The following is a 19,674-nucleotide window of genomic DNA, read 5'->3' as shown; positions in this document are numbered from 1 at the left end:
GACTAACCTTGATATTCTTCATCAGATGACAGTCCTATAACATCAGGTTATACATACACTTATGTTTTGTTCGAAAATGTGCATATTTAGAGCTGAAATCAGTGGTTATACATTGTGCTAACGTAGCTACTTTTTCCCACAACGTCCGGATTTTTTTCTCACACTTTTTCTGACACACATATTCTGACCAAATAGCTATTCATAAACATAACTAAAAAATACATGTTGTATAGGAAATGATAGATACACTAGTTCTTAATGCAATCGCCGTGTTAGAATTCTAAAAATAACTTCATTACCACATAAGGCTTACGTTATGGCGACCGAGTGCCCAAAACCTGGGCGCAAAACTAATAGTACACAGTTCAACAGAGATATGAAATAACATCATAAAATGGGTCCTACTTTTGCTGATCTTCCATCAGAATGTTGTACAAGGTGTCCTTTGTCAAGAACAATCGTTGTTTGGATTTAGAACGTCCTTTTTCCCTCTTGAATTAGCAAGCGCACTAGCCAAGTGGCGCGAAGCTCTCCTTTCTGAACAAAGGTACACAACGCAACACGCCTAACGTCCCGAATAAATTTCAAAAATCGAATAAAACTATATTGAAAAAACATACTTTACGATGATATTGTCACATGTATCAAATAAAATCAAAGCCGGAGATAGTAGTCGCCTATAACGAAAGCTTTTTAGAAGGCAATTCCAGGTCCAACCTCGCGCTTTCCTGAAAACAGGAAATGGGTGACACGTCATTCCAAGACGATTTATTCCAACTCAGACCAAGATAAACACTCCATTTCTTCTCTCACAGCCTCTTGACATCCAGGGGAAGGTGTATGACGTGCATGTATACTAATACGTATCATACCCATTTATAGGCAGGACCTAGAGAGCATCGATTTCAGATTTTCCACTTCCTGGTCAGGAAGTTTGTGCCAAATGAGTTCTGTTTTACTCACAGATATAATTCAAACGGTTTTAGAAACTAGAGTTTTCTATCCAATAGTAATAATAATATGCTTATTGTACGAGCAAGAATTGAGTACGAGGCCGTTTGAACCGGGCACCTTTTATCTGGCTACTCAATACTGCCCCTGCAGCCCAAACAGGTTAAGCTCTCTCACCGCGGCAGTCGACAAAAGGAACCGCTGTCAGGGAAGGGACGAATGGAACATGCCTGGGTCTCTGAGTGGAAGGTGTCCTTGTCTGTCTCCTTGAAGGATAACAGTATTTCAAGTTTGTCTGTCTCTGGCGGCTCATTTCTTCACGGCTTAATTACTGCAAGCTGCAATTATCAAACAGCTGTTCACACCAACTCAGATGGCTTTGCCTTGGGGGAGATCCCCCCCCGATCCGCCCCATGCCTCACTCTTTATTTGACAGCAGGTGGGCGTATCACAGAGCTGTGTGTGTGTGATGTCACCCACATTGGCACTGGGGGCTGGGTTTGTCCTCTGTCACACACCAGGGGTTGTGTGTGTGTGTGTGTGTGTGTGTGTGTGTGTGTGTGTGTGTGTGTGTGTGTGTGTGTGTGTGTGTGTGTGTGTGTGTGTGTGTGTGTGTCTGTGTGTGTGTGTGTGCATAAAAAACAAGGTGTTTTAGACCATGGGAACTCTGTTTACACTGAAATGATCCATAATTGCCCCCCAGTCGCCATGACGTAGGCCCCAGGCTTGGGGCGCAGTAACCCTCTCTAAACTGTCACCCTCAGATCTCTCTCACACACACACACACACACACACACACACACACACACACACACACACACACACACACACACACACACACACACTCTCTCCCTCTCCCCCATTTTACTTCCCCCCATCTTCCTCCTCTCTACACTCTGTCTGTCTCTCTCTCTTGCCACCTCTCTCTTCCTCCCTCCCCCTCTCTCTCTATTCCGGCCGGACCTCATGGCTGGGCTAGTGAAACATCCCTGTCTCAAGATGACGGACACAATTGATCCCAGAGACAGAGACCCAGACAGGGGGGACACACTGCTCCACTTGACCTGTTGCACACGGGCCAAACCCCAGACACACATCATACAGTACAGTACATGTAAATTATCCCCCCCCCCTCCCCCCATGGCATCCAAAGCCAAAGGTGGGAGTCATGGAGAGGACAGTGTTAATCACAGGTGAAGGATCTTTTAAATTAACAAAAATGGTTCTACATGCAGTTGTTACAACAACAGGAAAATGGCTTCAAGAGCCTTGTCCAAATACCAAATACTGTTGGACTCAACTAACAAATGAAGGGACGATCTGACCAGAGAGGTCCAGGACCTTAAAAGGGAATTTCACCTTGGGGGAATCTGGGCTTGTTTTCATCAGGTCTGAGGCCTTTCTAGGACAGTGAGTTGTGTTTCACACATAATTGCCCAGGAGGAATGTAGGTCTGGCTTAGCGCCCTGAATGATACACCCTATGACGGCGTCCGGTGTATTGATGGGGGGGCGAGATCAAAAATAAATGTAGTCCTGTTAAGTGGCATTTTGCGAAGGCTCTACTGATCGCACTATATGTATCTGTGTGTGTAGATATGGTTGTCTTGGCTCGATGAAGCCGTTGGACATCTATCAGCCGATTCAGACTCTGAAAGACTTCAGCTTGTGTTGGGCGATGCTTCGTGCTCTGGCCTCCGTCCCTCCCCCAAGACGGGATTTTTTTTTAAAGGAGGCAGACAATAACAACACAATCCTTTGGGCAAAACTGCAAGTACTGACCAGAAGATATGGCTTCAAGTGATTCCTCTCAACAACACAAATTTGACGATGGATACTTTTTTGATGTTCTGTTAACTACATGGTGACAGTCAACCGTACGTATTTCAAATGGAATATAGCGAAAAGGATTTGAAACAATGAGATGGATTTAACGTTAGAAGTTCACAGCCGATGCCAGCACCAAGAGGGCAGATGACAAATACAGTGCCTAGCTAAGTACGTTATTTTTCCTGCAAGCCACCTAGCTAACTAACTTCAGTTTATCAACTGAAACCCATATTGTGTATTGCTGGCTAACATACTACTGTGTTACAGTGGGGAAAATCTAAATGTTCTATTTGCTAACTTAGCTAGGTTGCTAGCTAAGTTAGCTAAACAGCTAACGGTAGTCATATCTATGACTAAAAATAGAGGTTTTACAGTCGGATATATTTTGTATTTCGATTGTAAAACCTCTTCTCTTTTTAGTCGTAGATATGGCTACTAAACAGCAAGCTACAACCAGCCACCTAAAGTTAGGTAAACCAGCAAACATTAGCAAATGACTGGAGTTGGCTAGCTAGTTAGGCCGTCATTGTAAATAATCATTTGTTCTTAACTATCTTGCCTAGTTAAATAAAGGTTCAATAAAAGTTAGCCTGGTGACTACTAACTTGTTATGTGCCACGCGTCACATTTGTAACTTGTTAACAAACATGTAACATCAGCAACTGTAAATACTTTTACAAGCTAGCTATGTAACATAACTGACAAGAGTTGACATTGGTTGTGATTTTATCCGTGGATGGATTTCAATCTCACAAGATAGGATTCCAAACAGATGTAAATAACAAGTATCGCATATCCAGCAAGCTAGCTGAGTTTACCAGCAAACAGTGAGGACAAATAATAATAGAACCATTTACTGTTATAAATCCCTAAAACTGAAGCTGGATTTACTATCAACAATATTTGCCAAAGCATGCCTGACATGGCTCTAGGTAGATACTGTTTGCCTACCTACCTTGGTCAATTTGTACGGTCTGGTCACTGTGCAAAGGTTGAGGGTTATGCCATATTTATTTCTATTAGGCTAGATATTGTTGTAAATTTAATCTCTGTGCCTGTGCACATGTACGCATGTTCAACTAGTCTACCCTAATGTTGATGTTATGCTGGCACAGTTCACTGTCGTTCAAACTGTACAATAGAGTGCCTTCCTGGAGTGGATTCTAGATACAGAAACATAATTCCATTGCCTGTGTGTGTCATTGTAGCAGAACTGTATGCTGTGAACTGTATCCCTCTTGAGGGATTAGACATTATGCTGCATTTCAAGAAGAGGACTCTTGAAGGATTAGACATTATGCTCGATTTCAAGAAGAGGCCTCTTGAGGGATTAGACATTATGCTGCATTTCAAGAAGAGGACTCTTGAGGGATTAGACATTATGCTGCATTTCAAGAAGAGGACTCTTGAGGGATTAGACATTATGCTGCATTTCAAGAAGAGGACTCTTGAAGGATTAGACATTATGCTGGATTTCAAGAAGGGGACTCTTGAGGGATTAGACATTATGCTGCATTTCAAGAAGAGGACTCTTGAGGGATTAGACATTATGCTGGATTTCAAGAAGCAGACTCTTGAGGGATTAGACATTATGCTGCATTTCAAGAAGAGGACTCTTGAGGGATTAGACATTATGCTGGATTTCAAGAAGAGGACTCTTGAGGGATTAGACATTATGCTGCATTTCAAGAAGAGGACTCTTGAGGGATTAGACATTATGCTGCATTTCAAGAAGAGGACTCTTGAGGGATTAGACATTATGCTGCATTTCAAGAAGAGGACTCTTGAGGGATTAGACATTATGCTGCATTTCAAGAAGATGACTTGAGGAGCTGAACGGCAGTTTGATCGTGACAACACTCCTCCCACAGTTATACAAGTATTCCCTGAACATTATTACAGTGATGATAATGTATTTTCCTACTATATATTTATTTGTGAATGGCAATTTCATCATGACCACCAGTTGTCTTTGATTGTTACACAAGATAATGTGATTTAACCAAATATTTTTGGTATCCATTACTAGGAGTTACAGGATAGGTATGGTTTGGTGTAGCACAGAGAATGTTTGACCAACCTTCGATGCTGTTTTCGTCCTCAGTTCGGGGGAACAGTAGTCTCATAAAATGTCTGTGTCCAGTAGCAGGAGGTCAGTTTGAATTTAGAAAATCCTCTGTTATTAAAATAAAATAAAATAATTACTCCATGAAGTAATCCAACAATGTGTATGCCGCCATCTTATCTTTTTAAAGTCTCTCATCAAGACAGATCTCTGTCATCCTGACATGTAGTACTTTGGGGTGGACACCCACCTGTCTCGATCAATGAGAGAAGACTTGAAATACACAAGATTCTGGCAAAAATCTTTGGGTGAATCTGGTGTAACAATCTGTAACTAAAGTTCTCTGCACTTGTGTGTCTCTACACCTGAGATACCCTCGGACACACTGAACTGTACTACACTGTTCATACACTTTGTTTTGTATGTTACCTTTACCATATAACATTCTTGTTGAATACCCAGTTGTCTTGAGTTAGTATTGTTGGAATCGGCTAAACTTTGAACATTGAGATATTAAATAAATAATAGGAAAGAAGCATAGAATCAAAGGAGTAAAAGAGACTGGGTTTTATGTCAGAAGTTAAGGGTTCTCTGAAGAAAGACAGAACGCTTTGGAATGTGTTGGGTGGACGAGAGGAGAGCAACGTGTTGATATAGGGGAGACAGATGGACATATGTGGATTAGGTGAAGGAGGGGTTGAGGTCAGGAGGTGAGGACAAATTCCCTTAAGGGAGTAAAAAGGGTTTGGTATCCTGTTACCCTTTTCCTGTTGAACCATAAGATGTAAGGATTGGAGAAAAGGAGGAGTGTCTTAAGTGGGATGTGTATAACTGTGATGGTGAGAAATGTTTTCCTGTCTGAATGACAGCTGTACAGAACCGTTGGGAAGAATTAAACTTGGTTAAAGCTTATATAGGGTCCGTGAGTTATTTACCCTGACAAATAAGAACCTAACAGTATTAAATACTAACTCATACACTCCCCTGTATTTTAGATGTTGACATATAAACAAACACTCTTTGGATATATGAATCTCTAGCATTTGTTTGATGCTAAAGAGCCCTGTACATATCATATAAATATTTTCTGTGAATCCATAAGGGCAGACTAATTTTGAAGACTGATAGAAAATATCCATATTTATTTTCTGGTGGTTCTACATTAGGGCTCTCCAACCCTGTTCCAGGAGAGCTACCGTCCAGTAGGTTTTCACTCCAACCCTAATCTACCAATCCTAATCTAATAATTAGCTTCTTGATAAGGTGAACCAAGTTAGTTACAACTGGGTTAGTTACAACTGGGGTTGGAGCGAAAACCTACAGGAGGGCAGCTCTCTAGGAAAAGGGTTGGAGAGAAACCCTACATGAGGGCAGCTCTCCAGGAAAAGGGTTGGAGAGAAAACCTACAGGAGGGCAGCTCTCCAGGAAAAGGGTTGGAGAGAAAACCTACAGGAGGGCAGCTCTCCAGGAAAAGGGTTGGAGACCCCTGTTCTACATGGTCTTATTCTGAGCCACACTGGCTGCTTTTACACAGGCAGCCCTATTCATATGTTTTTTCGACTAATTGGTTTTAATCACATCAGATCTTTTACAGAACTGGTTTGATAGGTCAAAAAACCATTTAGTGATAAAAAGATCTGATTTGGACTGCCTGTGTAAACACAGCCATAGTCCTTGATCTGGCTTCGGAACACTGGAAATGGTGTTTGGCATGTTGGGCTGGGGAAGCTGAGACTCTTTGTGCTTATGGCGAATGGTCTTGTCCTGTCTGCGGTGAACGGCCAGTTGGATAAGACTCAGCCGAAAGTCCACCAACTGTTTGGTCCTCTTGCAGAAGATTTTCTGGTACTGCACGCTCCTGGAAAGACATGGTTGTGGTGTTAGCATTTGACACTTTTTGTGGAAGGGATGTAGGGCAACATGCCTTTGTTGGCAAATGTGTTAAACGATTGGGACCGGGCTAGCATTGACAGACATAGGGAGCTGCTTTTGAGAGGAAATATCAGTCAACAAAGTGAACATCCTGTGGGGCTAAAGGTATGAAAAGTCTTAGGAGGGCAGTTCTTACACAGTATGAATTGTTGTATGGGAGATTTAGGATAAATGGCACCTCTCAATCGCTCTCATACAGAACAATACATTTACTGTAAGCACAACCCTGCACTACCAAACCCCCCTTCATTATCTGAAAGTACTGTCTGTAAACCTCCCCAGCCTATTGAATTTGACAGATCATTCTTGTCAATGGTGGATTTTTGTAGACGCGTCTTTGTATTGGGTTTTCAGAATCTGCAGAGAGAAGAATGAAGTGGTTGTGACATTACTGTTGTAGTCTTGATTTTATACCTTTCAGTGTCCCTTGCTGGTTTCTGTCACACAATATTGTTGTGCTCCATAACAGCAAGCTGTATCCGCTCCTTCATGCTTGTGTACCCAAAACACCCCAGCTTTAGGGTAATTTTCAGCAGGGCACTTTGAAATGACTTCAGATAACCAGATTTTTACATAGAGAAAAGGTAAAAAGAGAAGAGGGGTAGACTAAATTGATTACATGGTCTGGAAGGTACTGTGTGGTCCTAATTCTCTGTGGTCCTCATGCTACCTCTAACCACCTGTAACTTCATAACAAACCATACAAACACTACACAATTCATGTTTATACCATGATTACTGTAAATTGAGCTATCTTAGGTGTCAGCTTGTACATATGTTGGCCAACAGGGGTTGGAAGCCCATGTTGGTGCCATTGTATTGATCTCTATTAGACTGGATAGCTTAGCACACCTAACATGGACATTTCAATATTGTCAGCTTGCTGTTAGCTAACTAGTGTCACTAAATTGGTAGCAAGATTCGCTAGCCAGCTGAGACCGACTGAGGACCAACTAACCAACCATAGACGATTTAGAGTGAGTTAGCTCTATCGACGATTCAATGTTTAATAACAGAGTGTTTTCCAGACAAAGGTGGAATAGATGGCTACCAGATTGAGCTACTCGTATTTGCTAACGTTAGCTAGCTTACGTTAGCTAATGTCAGTCAAAGATAGCACAAACAAACATGTTGACTCTGCTGAACAGTGAATAACAGTGAATACCATGGCATAGGCAAAATTGATTGACAGTGTGTATACAAAAAAACATAGCTGTAGGATTTGCTGATAGCTTTCAGAGTTCAATACAGGACTGCTGGACATCTGATGATATTTTCTTGCGATTGCACATGTAGAATCGGTTTGCACTGGGTTTGCAAATAAGTTCGGCACTCTGTTCAGAGGTACTAAGTACTCTCGGCCGGCAAACGCTACCTGTAACGTCTGCTTCCAACTCACACTCTCAAACACCTAGATCCCCTGAAGGCAGCTCACTCTCCAGATCCCAATCACCTGAATTCTGAGCACCTGTTCACACACCTGTATGTCATTATCACACACTATTTAGTTCAGTTCTTTGCACCCCATCATTGTGAGGTATTGTTTGTTTTGTCACACACGTCTATTCGGAGTGCTGTTTTTCCCGTAATTTACTCCTCCTGTGTATGATAGGTTTTGCCTGCCTCACTAACGATGCCTTTTGCATATTTCCTGCCTGTACTTTAGCCTATCGGATTTCCTGTAATCGACCTATTGCCTGATCTTCCGGACGACGCTACTAACCTTTTCCCTGCCTGTACTGTTGCCTTTTGGACCCCCTGTGTATGACCTTCTGCCTGCCCCTGGACCCACCAACAATACCATGTTACCCTTTTCCTGTTGAACCATAAGATGTAAGGATTGGAGAGAAGGAGGAGTGTATTAACCTGTTTGGGCTGCAGGGGCAGTATTGAGTAGCCAGATAAAAGGTGCCCATTTCAAACGGCCTCGTACTCAATTCTTGCTCGTACAATAGGCATATTATTATTACTATTGGATAGAAAACACTCTCTAGTTTCTAAAACCGTTTGAATTATCTGTGAGTCAAACAGAACTCATTTGGCACAAACTTCCTGACCAGGAAGTGGAAAGTCTGAAATCGAGGCTCTGTTCTACTTCCTGCCTATAAATGGGCATGATACGTATTAGTATACATGCACTTCATAGACCTTCCCCTGGATGTCAAGAGGCGGTGAGAGAAGAAATTGAGTGTTTATCTTGGTCTGAAGTGGAATACAAGCTCTTTGTATGACGTGTCCCCCATTTCCGGTTTTCTGGAGAGCGCGAGAAGGTACCTGGATTTGCCTTCTGTTTAGCTGCCGTTATAGGCGACTACTATCTTCGGCTTTGATTTTATTTGATACATGTGACCATATCATCGTAAAGTATGTTTTTTCAATATAGTTTAATCAGATTATTGACATTTTTTCGGGAGTTTTGCCGTGTTCCGTTCTCTGACTTTGTTGACGATGGAGAGATTCGTGCCACTTGGCTAGTGTGCTTGCTAAATCGAGAGGGAAAGTGGCCGTTCTAAATCCAAACAACGATTGTTCCCGACAAAGGACCCCTTGTCCAACATGCTGATGAAAGATCAGCAAAAGTATGAAACATTTTATGATGCTATTTCATATATCTGTCGTACATGTGAATTAGTCGTCGGCGCCCAACTTTTGGGTACTCTAGCTATACCGAAGCTGGATGTCGTAATGAAGTTATTTTTTAGAATTCTAACACGGCGATTGCATTAAGAACTAGTGTATCTATCATTTCCTATACAACATGTATTTTTTAGTTATGTTTATGAATAGCTATTTGGTCAGAATATGTGTGTCAGAAAAAGTGTCAGAAAAAAATCCGGACGTTGTGGGAAAAAGTAGCTACGTTAGCACAATGTATAACCACTGATTTCAGCTCTAAATATGCACATTTTCGAACAAAACATAAGTGTATGTATAACCTGATGTTATAGGACTGTCATCTGATGAAGAATATCAAGGTTAGTCAAAAATTATATATCTTTTACTGGTTTGTCACGATCGCTAACTTTTACTGCTGGGAAATGGCTTGTATTTTTGGCTATTGTGGTAAGCTAATATAACGCTATATTGTGTTTTCGCTGTAAAACACTTAATAAATCGGAAATATTGGCTGGAATCACAAGATGCCTGTCTTTCATTTGCTGTACACTATGTATTTTTCAGAAATGTTTTATGATGAGTAATTAGGTATTTGACATTGGTGTCTGTAATTATTATGGCTGCTTTCGGTGCAATTTCTGATTGTAGCTGCAATGTAAACTATGATTTATACCTGAAATATGCACATTTTTCGAACAAACATAGATTTATTGTATAACATGTTATAAGACTGTCATCTGATGAAGTTGTTTGTTGGTTAGTTTGGTTGGTTCTTGGTTAGTTAGGTTGGCTTTGTGCATGCTACCTGTGCTGTGAAAAATGTCTGTCCTTTTTTGTATTTGGTGGTGAGCTAACATAAATATACGTGCTGTTTTCGCTGTAAAACATTTTAAAAATTGGACATGTTGGCTGGATTCACAAGATGTGTACCTTTCATTTGCTGTATTGGACTTGTTAATGTGTGAAAGTTAAATATTTAAAAAAAATATATTTTGAATTTCGCGCCCTGCACTTGAAGTGGCTGTTGTCATAAGTGTACCGACGCCGGGCTGCAGCCATAAGAAGTTAAGTGGGATGTATATAACTGTGATGGTGAGAAATGTTTTGCTGTCTGAATTACAGCTGTACAGAACCTTTGGGAAGAATTAAACTTGGTTAAAGCTTATATAGTATCCGTGAGTTATTTACTCTGACAAATAAGAACCTAACAGGTGGCGTTGTCGGCAGGGTTCACCACAACTTGTAGTCAAAACAAAGAGTCCAGATCAGTGGAGCAGAGCTGGCAACAGACAAGGTAGGCTAGGTCCTATATCTGTTTCCACTCATTTTGATATCTTGGGGAGATGAGAATCGTTGGATGAACTAATTATGGGATACGGACCTGGAGAGCCTAAGTTTAATTCTGTAAGCCCATTGTGTAATCGACCGGTCATAAATATCTGGTATAGGGTATGTTCCATAAGGATAGGTTCCGAGTGGAGGTTTTTCCTCTGCGAGATCCAGATAAAATATAAGAGCCAGGCTAATATACATGAAGGGTAGGTTCCATATAGGATAGGTCCCTAGTGGAGGTATTCGCCTGCGAGATCTGTAAAAAGGACACAATTCCCCGTTGCAGTGAGTTTGTTTTGTTTAAGACGAGAGTTCTAGAAGATAGTGAGTTAAAAAACAAAAAGAAAATGTAGGATATTTGAACACCGTTTGATTTACGTGTATAAGCAGTATCAATACGGAGAGAGGTTGGTTTATGCCCTATGGGGAGAGGGCATGATGAGAGATGATGTGGGTTATCAATAATAGTGATATTTGAGGAAGTACTGGAATAGGACATAAAGTCCGGTCCGTATTCTCCAGTAATAGATTCGCAGACGTTTTTGGTATCGGTTTTAATACAAAGTATTAAGTGCCGTGACCAATTAATTATTATCCGGGGAAGTGTGTGGTACTATCTTCGAACATAGTTAATAGAAGGTGTGTATTATAGACGAGAGTGAAGAAATCTAAAATACCCTGAACACCGTCGGGAGTGTTTAGGGAATAAGAACTATTGATATGGCGACAAACGGACCTGTTTCTCCCTGTAATATAGAACTAGCAGATTTTAATAAAGGCATGGAAGCGCTAAAAGAAGCGCACAAGCATTTTACCAATTCGGCTGGAATATGGGAAAAATTCAACAAATTAGATCAAATTAGACAACATTTTCTTGCTGACGAAGAATTCAAATCTAATAAAGAATTCAGGGAGACAATTATGACTTGGCATAAAAACATCAAAACAGAATCAAAAGCTCAATACAGTAATCCCTCGTTTATCGCGGGGGTTACGTTCCGAAAATGACCCGCGATAAGTGAAATCCGCGAAATAGAAAACTTTTTTTTTTTTTTACAATTAGCAACTATTACATGTATACAAATACAGTGACTCACGTGTAGGCCGTTTCACTGCTCTTCAGAGCGTTTCGTCGACATTATGGGTTTAGGAGATGTTCGAAATTACAAGATAATTTGGCCAACTTAATGTAAATTTGCCAAGCTGTTTCATGTACGTACACATAACTGCACGAGACGACAAAATGATAGCACAATTCGTAGCATGTTTTGATACAAGAAGCGGGAGTGAGTTTTTAGCGAATCAGAATGCAGAGCACAATGCACCAAAAAAAAAAAAAAAAATGCATTATGAAAATCCGCGAAATAGCGAATCCGCGATAAGTGAACCGCGAAGTGGCGAGGGATCACTGTATAGCAGTGTTTTGATGTCAGCATTCTAACAGCAGCAAATGCATAACGATAAACACAGCATGAGTAACACCAGTACACTACTACAGAAGGACTGGGAACGGGAGTGTATTGATAGAATTTGCACTTTTGCTTTGATGGCAGGGTTGAGCCCTGTGATCAAAATGGTAATTGCGGGGGTAGTAGATTTAATTCAGACAATGTTTTGAGAGTGGAATATGACTCCGCTCACCTCGCAGACATGCAAGGGGTTAATAAGGGCCATAGAGAAAATCACTAACTATAGTTTCAATGGCAGAGATAAGACTAAGAAACGTAGCGGAAAAAACATCAAAGCGTAAGGAGATAGCTCCCTGGGACTATCGGGCATTGGAAGGATGAGTATAAGGTTATACTGGAACCTACGGCATTAGCAGGAAATTAACTATACAAAAGTTTGTATCTTTTTCAAAAGAGCAACAACTAATCGCTTTGAGATTAGCAAGTATGGAACTTTCACTTAGCGGTGTATAGTCTCTGTTCGATCGATAAGGGGTTTAAAGGGATTACAGTTTCTATGTGATGGAAGACGTATGAGATCACATTTTCCCTAACTTTTAGTAGAGTACCGATGGGATTTACAAATAGTCTCACTTGGTATCATTTTGCATTGAAACAATTGTTAAAAGGGTATCAATTGTAGATTCTGTGTTGGTACAATACGTGGATGAATTGTTATTAGCTTCAAAAGACGAAGAAACTAATATGCGAGGCCGCACCACATTGGTAGACAATTTGGCGGAACAGGGTCATAAAGCATCATAGGACGACACACAACTAGCAAAGCAAGAGGTAACATTTTGGGGTTTTGATTTTTAAGGGCAAGATACACATTACCCGGGATCGGGTAGAAACCATGTATTCTTTGGCACGGCCTCGCACGCTCAGGAAAACTTTAGAAGTTTTCAATTTTGTTAGACATTTTATTTCGTCATACTCTGACATTGCTGAGACACTTACAGAGTTGACGAAAGGAGAATAGGGTCCCCATGAGAGGATAGAGTGGAATCAAGAGTGTGAGGAAGCGTTTGTCGAGTTAAAGAAGCAATTGTGTCAAGCGCCAGCATTGGGATTGCCAAACCTAAAATGACCTTTTAAAATTTTTGTTCATGAACAGGAGGGACGTTGTGGCGCTGTGGTTGCGTAGAGTCGTGGGGACACCAGTAATGTACTGGAGTAAATCGTTAGACTCGGTGGAAAAAGGAATGCCACCGTGCCTTAGGGCGGTACAGGCGACTTAAATGGTGTTGCATAACACGGCTTCCATTACAATGGGTCAAAAAGTAGACTTGTATGTTCCACATGCAGTAGCAAACATAGTGAACAGCACGAAAGCACAACATGTTACTGGTGCAAGATGGACAAAATGGGAGTTAACGTTAAATGGGGAAAATCTACAATTTCATAAGAGTGGTGCTTTGAAACCTGCGTCGTTAATGCTGTTGCTTGGGGAGGGTGAATCGCATACATGTGACCCAGATCAGATTACTCCGATTAGGCCTGATTTGCAAGAGACAGCATTGGAATCGGGAAAAATATTGTACACAGATGGCTCTAGTTACATGAACGCAGAAGGGAAGAAAGTAACGTAACGGGGTACTGTCATGACGTGGCCCTCTTTGGATATAGCAAGCAACAACTCTCTCTCTCTCTCACCACCTCTCTCTTCCCCCTACACCCAGGCTCTGTTATCTAAGGTCGTAAATTCCTGGAGGAGACTCTCTCCCTCATGCAGTATAGAGAGAGAAAGGTTCACAGTAGAACAAGGGAACTTCTTCTACATCACAGAACTTGAGAACTGAACAATGTCCATGTTTTGGAGAATGTGTAAACGGTCGGTGGAGAAACCAGCTACGACCGGTCCGTTTTGTTTCATGTTTGTGACCTCATGAAAGACAATACAGCCACATTACCATAACTCTGTTTATACAGGAGCCTCCATTCTGAGGCTTACATCTAATTATTGTATACAATGAATGAGCAAAGATGAAACTATTTGTGAAATTGTGTAATGTGACTTTAAACCGTTAATGTGAGAGAATTGTATTTCTGTTTAAAGTTTCACTAAGTCATTGGGCCGCCCCTATGAGCACAGACATCGATCTGGCTTCATGGGACAGCTTTTCCACAGTTCCGAATAAAACCCCCACCTGGAGAAGCCCACTTTAGAACATGCATACCTCGATTACCGAGAGGGCTAAGGTTTGAGTAGAGACCATGCATACCTCGATTACCGAGAGGGCTAAGGTTTGAGTAGAGACCATGCGTACCTCGATTACCGAGAGGGCTAAGGTTTGAGTAGAGACCATGCGTACCTCGATTACCGAGAGGGCTAAGGTTTGAGTAGAGACCATGCGTACCTCGATTACCGAGAGGGCTAAGGTTTGAGTAGAGACCATGCGTACCTCGATTACCGAGAGGGCTAAGGTTTGAGTAGAGACCATGCGTACCTCGATTACCCGAGAGGGCTAAGGTTTGAGTAGAGACCATGCGTACCTCGATTACCGAGAGGACTAAGGTTTGAGTAGAGACCATGCGTACCTCGATTACCGAGAGGGCTAAGGTTTGAGTAGAGACCATGCGTACCTCGATTACCGAGAGGGCTAAGGTTTGAGTAGAGACCATGCGTACCTCGATTACCGAGAGGGCTAAGGTTTGAGTAGAGACCATGCGTACCTCGATTACCGAGAGGGCTAAGGTTTGAGTAGAGACCATGCGTACCTCGATTACCGAGAGGGCTAAGGTTTGAGTAGAGACCATGCGTACCTCGATTACCGAGAGGGCTAAGGTTTGAGTAGAGACCATGCGTACCTCGATTACCGAGAGGGCTAAGGTTTGAGTAGAGACCATGCATACCTCGATTACCCGAGAGGGCTAAGGTTTGAGTAGAGACCATGCATACCTCGATTACCGAGAGGGCTAAGGTTTGAGTAGAGACCATGCGTACCTTCAGTATAAGCTAAGGTTGTAATGGTTGTTAAACTCTGAGACTATCAATACCGACAGAATAAGATCAAATCTTCGATACTAATTACTAGTCTGCAGCTAGAATTTATGTCGACTTGATGCGACGACCGACAACCGCAGAAACATCTATCTATAAGAACATTTCTGAATGTTACTCTGAAGTATCCATTCTAATCAAAGACTCCGGGGACGCAGAGAGAATCTCGGTTGAACTTTCCAACAGAAAAGGAAGATTCCAACAGAGATCACGACGACACACTGAGCGTAAATATATATATTGATTGCAATTATTCCCGAATGAGTGAGCATTCATGTGCAAAGGATTAGCATTTCAATTATTATAATTATCAACTGTGTAGTGTCTTTTGTCTTTCGCGCCCTTCTCAGTTCCTTTGTCTACCAAGCCGCCATACCGGTTTAGCCCACTAGGCACATCCCCTATAATTTCCTTGTAACCATACCTACTGTTTGTTTGTTAGTTAGTAAATAAATGATTAAGACAATTGATGTATGGATGATTCATAGCAAAGACTGGGTTTGTGCAGATAACCAACAATTTACGACGTTTGGAATGAGACTAACGTGAGGTAAAGAATAATTCCTTAATTAGAAGACTAATTGATCAGATATTAAAATATCTGAAAAGCTATTTTAGGAAAATTATAACTTTGTAATCTGAAGATTTTCCTTGGTGCCCCGACTTCCTAGTTAATTACATTTACATGATTAGTTTAATCACGTAATAATAATTACAGAGAATTGATTTGATAAAATAGCAGTCTTCACTTTATGATGCCAAAGACACGACTGTACGCTGTGTGTGGTATGCATTTGGAGTAGCTCATGATTTCGGGACATTGTGGTCACAACGGGGCATGTTAACAGCAACAGGAACACCAATCAAAAATGGTCTGGAGGCATTATTAGAAGCATGTCAGTTACCCAGTAAATTAGCAGTGGTGAAATGTGAAGCTCATACTAGTCGTACAGATAAAATCGCCATAGGTAATCGTAAAGCAGACGAAATGGCTAAGGCGGCTGCCTTGGTGAGAGAAAGTGTTGGAGAACCACATGTATATATGGCGGATTCCTTACAATGAGAAATTGGCTAAATTTGCCACAGGAAAACTGTGGAATGCCAGGGAAATGCCAGGGGAATGGAATTTAAAGGTAAGACATTTAAATTAAATGGCCAAACACTCCTTGCAAATGCAGAAGGCCTTAGGGTTTGTTTAAATCATTAGACATTTTATGTGGTTTTATTTTTAAAGAAATGTAAGTTTTATGTCGTGTTATTCTGGAATAGGATTCTAGAATGGACGAAAGGGTGGAGGGGTCACGAGGAATTAGTATAGGGGTTACCAAACCTAAAATGAACTTTTCATTTTTTATGTGGTGTGGTGGTTATGGAGAATCATGGGGAAAAGGAGACCAGTGAATCGTTAGACTCGGTGGAGAGATACTGTCGCAGTGTAGTGGGATTTATTGGATTTTTCAATTCAGTTAAATTGGGTATGCAGGAGGATGGAAATGTTTTGAAGAGGTATTTAAATGGTTTCAGAAGGGCAGAGAAAGAAAGGGAGAGGAAACATAGAAAGCCCTGTATACAAAAAATTCCTAATGAGAAATGATCAATCTCATTACAAATTAACGGAACAGGGGGATTTAATTATAAAATTCATGAGAATCGCCATTCTCTATCAAAATTGTACCATTGCTTTAAGAGATTATTATTTTTTCCGTAGGGAGTTATACGAGTTGTAATTCTAAATTGATTAGTTATTTGAATTTGTTTATTTTTGATTTAACATGTTTTTGTTTAATCACGTGTTTCAAAGTGGAAAATTACCAGTTCCCTGAGGTCCTGGTCTTTGGGTACTTATACAGTGGTACTGTGTTCAGGCTGCATATATAAAGGAACATATATGTTAATAAAGGATGGCAGTTACTTCAAATGGATTGTGATATATGTATTGCTGATTTCATGTTGTGTTTTTGTTTTGATACAACTTTCACCAGATTGGGATTGTCACGTTCCTGACCTGTTTTTCCCTTGTTTTTGTATTTAATTAGTATGGTCAGGGCGTGAGTTGGGTGGGTTGTCGATGTGTGATTTTTATGTTGGGGTTTTGTGTGTTCGGCCTGGTATGATTCTCAATCAGAGGCAGGTGTCAATCGTTGTCCCTGATTGAGAATCATACTTAGGCAGCCGGGGTTTCACGTGTGTTTGTTCTTGTATCAGTGTTTCGCCACACGGGACTGTCACGGTAGTTATTTTGTATCGCATATTGTTTTGTTATATATTAAATCACTATGGAAACTAACCACTCTGCGTATTGGTCCGATCCGTCTCGCCTCTCCTCTTCCGAGGAGGAGGAAGAAAATGACTATCGTTACAGGGATCCTGGAGTGGGAATTCTGCGAGGGGTTATGGTGCTATCTTCATGATCTGGTAATTCTTCCAAGAGGTCGCCAATAGAATAAGGGAGTATGGACTACTTTAGAAAATGGTTTTAGCAGTAACATTATGTTATGCTTTTTGACATTTGTCTTTGTTATGCAGATGAATGAGGACCCAAAAGCGACTTAACAAAAACAGAGTCTTTATTCCAAACTTAAACAAAACGGTACTCCTGGATATATCTTAGATGACACCTGCTCACACGCAGCATCTGATGAAGGCAAAAACACGACAGGGCGGAACCAGGACACGGAACAGCAAACATCAAACAAAGATCCGACAAGGACAGAAGCGGAAAACAGAGGGAGAAATAGGAACTCTAATCAGAGGGCAAAATAGGGGACAGGTGTGAAAGATTAAATGAGGTAGTTAGGAGAATGAGGAACAGCTGGGAGCAGGAACGGAACGATAGAGAGAGAGCGAGAGAGGAAGAGAGGGAGGGGAAGAGAGAGGGAAAGAACCTACTAAGACCAGCAGAGGGAGACAAATGGAAGGGAAGCACAGGGACAAGACATGATAATCAAAAGACAAAACATGACAGTACCCCCCCACTCACCGAGCGCCTCCTGGCGCACTCGAGGAGGAACCCTGGCGGCAACGGAGGAAATCATTAATCAACGAACGGTCCAGCACGTCCCGAGATGGAACCCAACTCCTCTCCTCAGGACCGTAACCCTCCCAATCCACTAAGTACTGGTGACCACGTCCCCGAGAACGCATGTCCATGATCTTCCGTACCTTGTAAATAGGTGCGCCCTCGACAAGGACGGGAGGGGGGGAGGGAAGACGAACGGGAGCGCGAAGAAAAGGCTTGACACAAGAGACATGGAAGACAGGGTGGACGCGACGAAGATGTCGCGGAAGAAGCAGTCGCACAGCGACAGGATTGACGACCTGAGAGACACGGAACGGACCAATGAACCGCGGAGTCAACTTGCGAGAAGCTGTCGTAAGTGGAAGGTTACGAGTGGAAAGCCACACTCTCTGACCGCGACAATACCTAGGACTCTTAATCCTACGTTTATTGGCGGCTCTCACAGTCTGCGCCCTGTAACGGCAAAGTGCAGACCTGACCCTCCTCCAAGTGCGCTCACAACGTTGGACAAAAGCCTGAGCGGAGGGAACGCTGGACTCGGCGAGCTGGGACGAGAACAGAGGAGGCTGGTAACCAAGACTACTCTGAAACGGAGATAGCCCTGTAGCAGACGAAGGAAGCGAGTTGTGAGCGTACTCAGCCCAGGGGAGCTGTTCTGCCCAAGACGCAGGGTTTCGAAACGAAAGGCTGCGTAAAATGCGACCAATCGACTGATTGGCCATTTCTGCTTGACCGTTAGACTGGGGATGAAACCCGGAAGAGAGACTGACGGAAGCACCGATCAAACGACAGAACTCCCTCCAAAACTGTGACGTGAATTGCGGACCTCTGTCTGAAACGGCGTCTAACGGGAGGCCATGAATTCTGAACACATTCTCAATGATGATTTGTGCCGTCTCCTTAGCGGAAGGAAGCTTAGCGAGGGGAATGAAATGTGCCGCCTTAGAGAACCTATCGATAACCGTAAGAATCACAGTCTTCCCCGCAGACGAAGGCAGACCGGTAATAAAGTCTAAGGCGATGTGAGACCATGGTCGAGAAGGAATGGGAAGCGGTCTGAGACGACCGGCAGGAGGAGAGTTACCTGACTTAGTCTGCGCGCAGTCCGAACAAGCAGCCACGAAACGGCGCGTGTCCCGCTCCTGAGTAGGCCACCAAAACCGCTGGCGAATAGAAGCAAGCGTACCCCGAACACCGGGGTGGCCAGCTAACTTGGCAGAATGAGCCCACTGAAGAACAGCCAGACGAGTAGGGACAGGAACAAACAGAAGGTTACTAGGACAAGCGCGCGGCGACGCAGTGTGAGTGAGCGCTTGCTTTACCTGTCTCTCAATTCCCCAGACAGTCAACCCGACAACACGCCCTTCAGGGAGAATCCCCTCGGGGTCGGTAGAAACCACAGAAGAACTAAAGAGACGGGATAAGGCATCAGGCTTGGTGTTCTTATTCCCCGGGCGATAGGAAATCACGAACTCGAA

Source organism: Salvelinus namaycush, chromosome 9, assembly GCF_016432855.1.
Source record: "Salvelinus namaycush isolate Seneca chromosome 9, SaNama_1.0, whole genome shotgun sequence".
Lineage (NCBI taxonomy): Eukaryota > Metazoa > Chordata > Actinopteri > Salmoniformes > Salmonidae > Salvelinus > Salvelinus namaycush.
The sequence above is the reverse complement of the archived record's forward strand: the minus strand, read 5'-3'. Positions refer to the sequence as shown.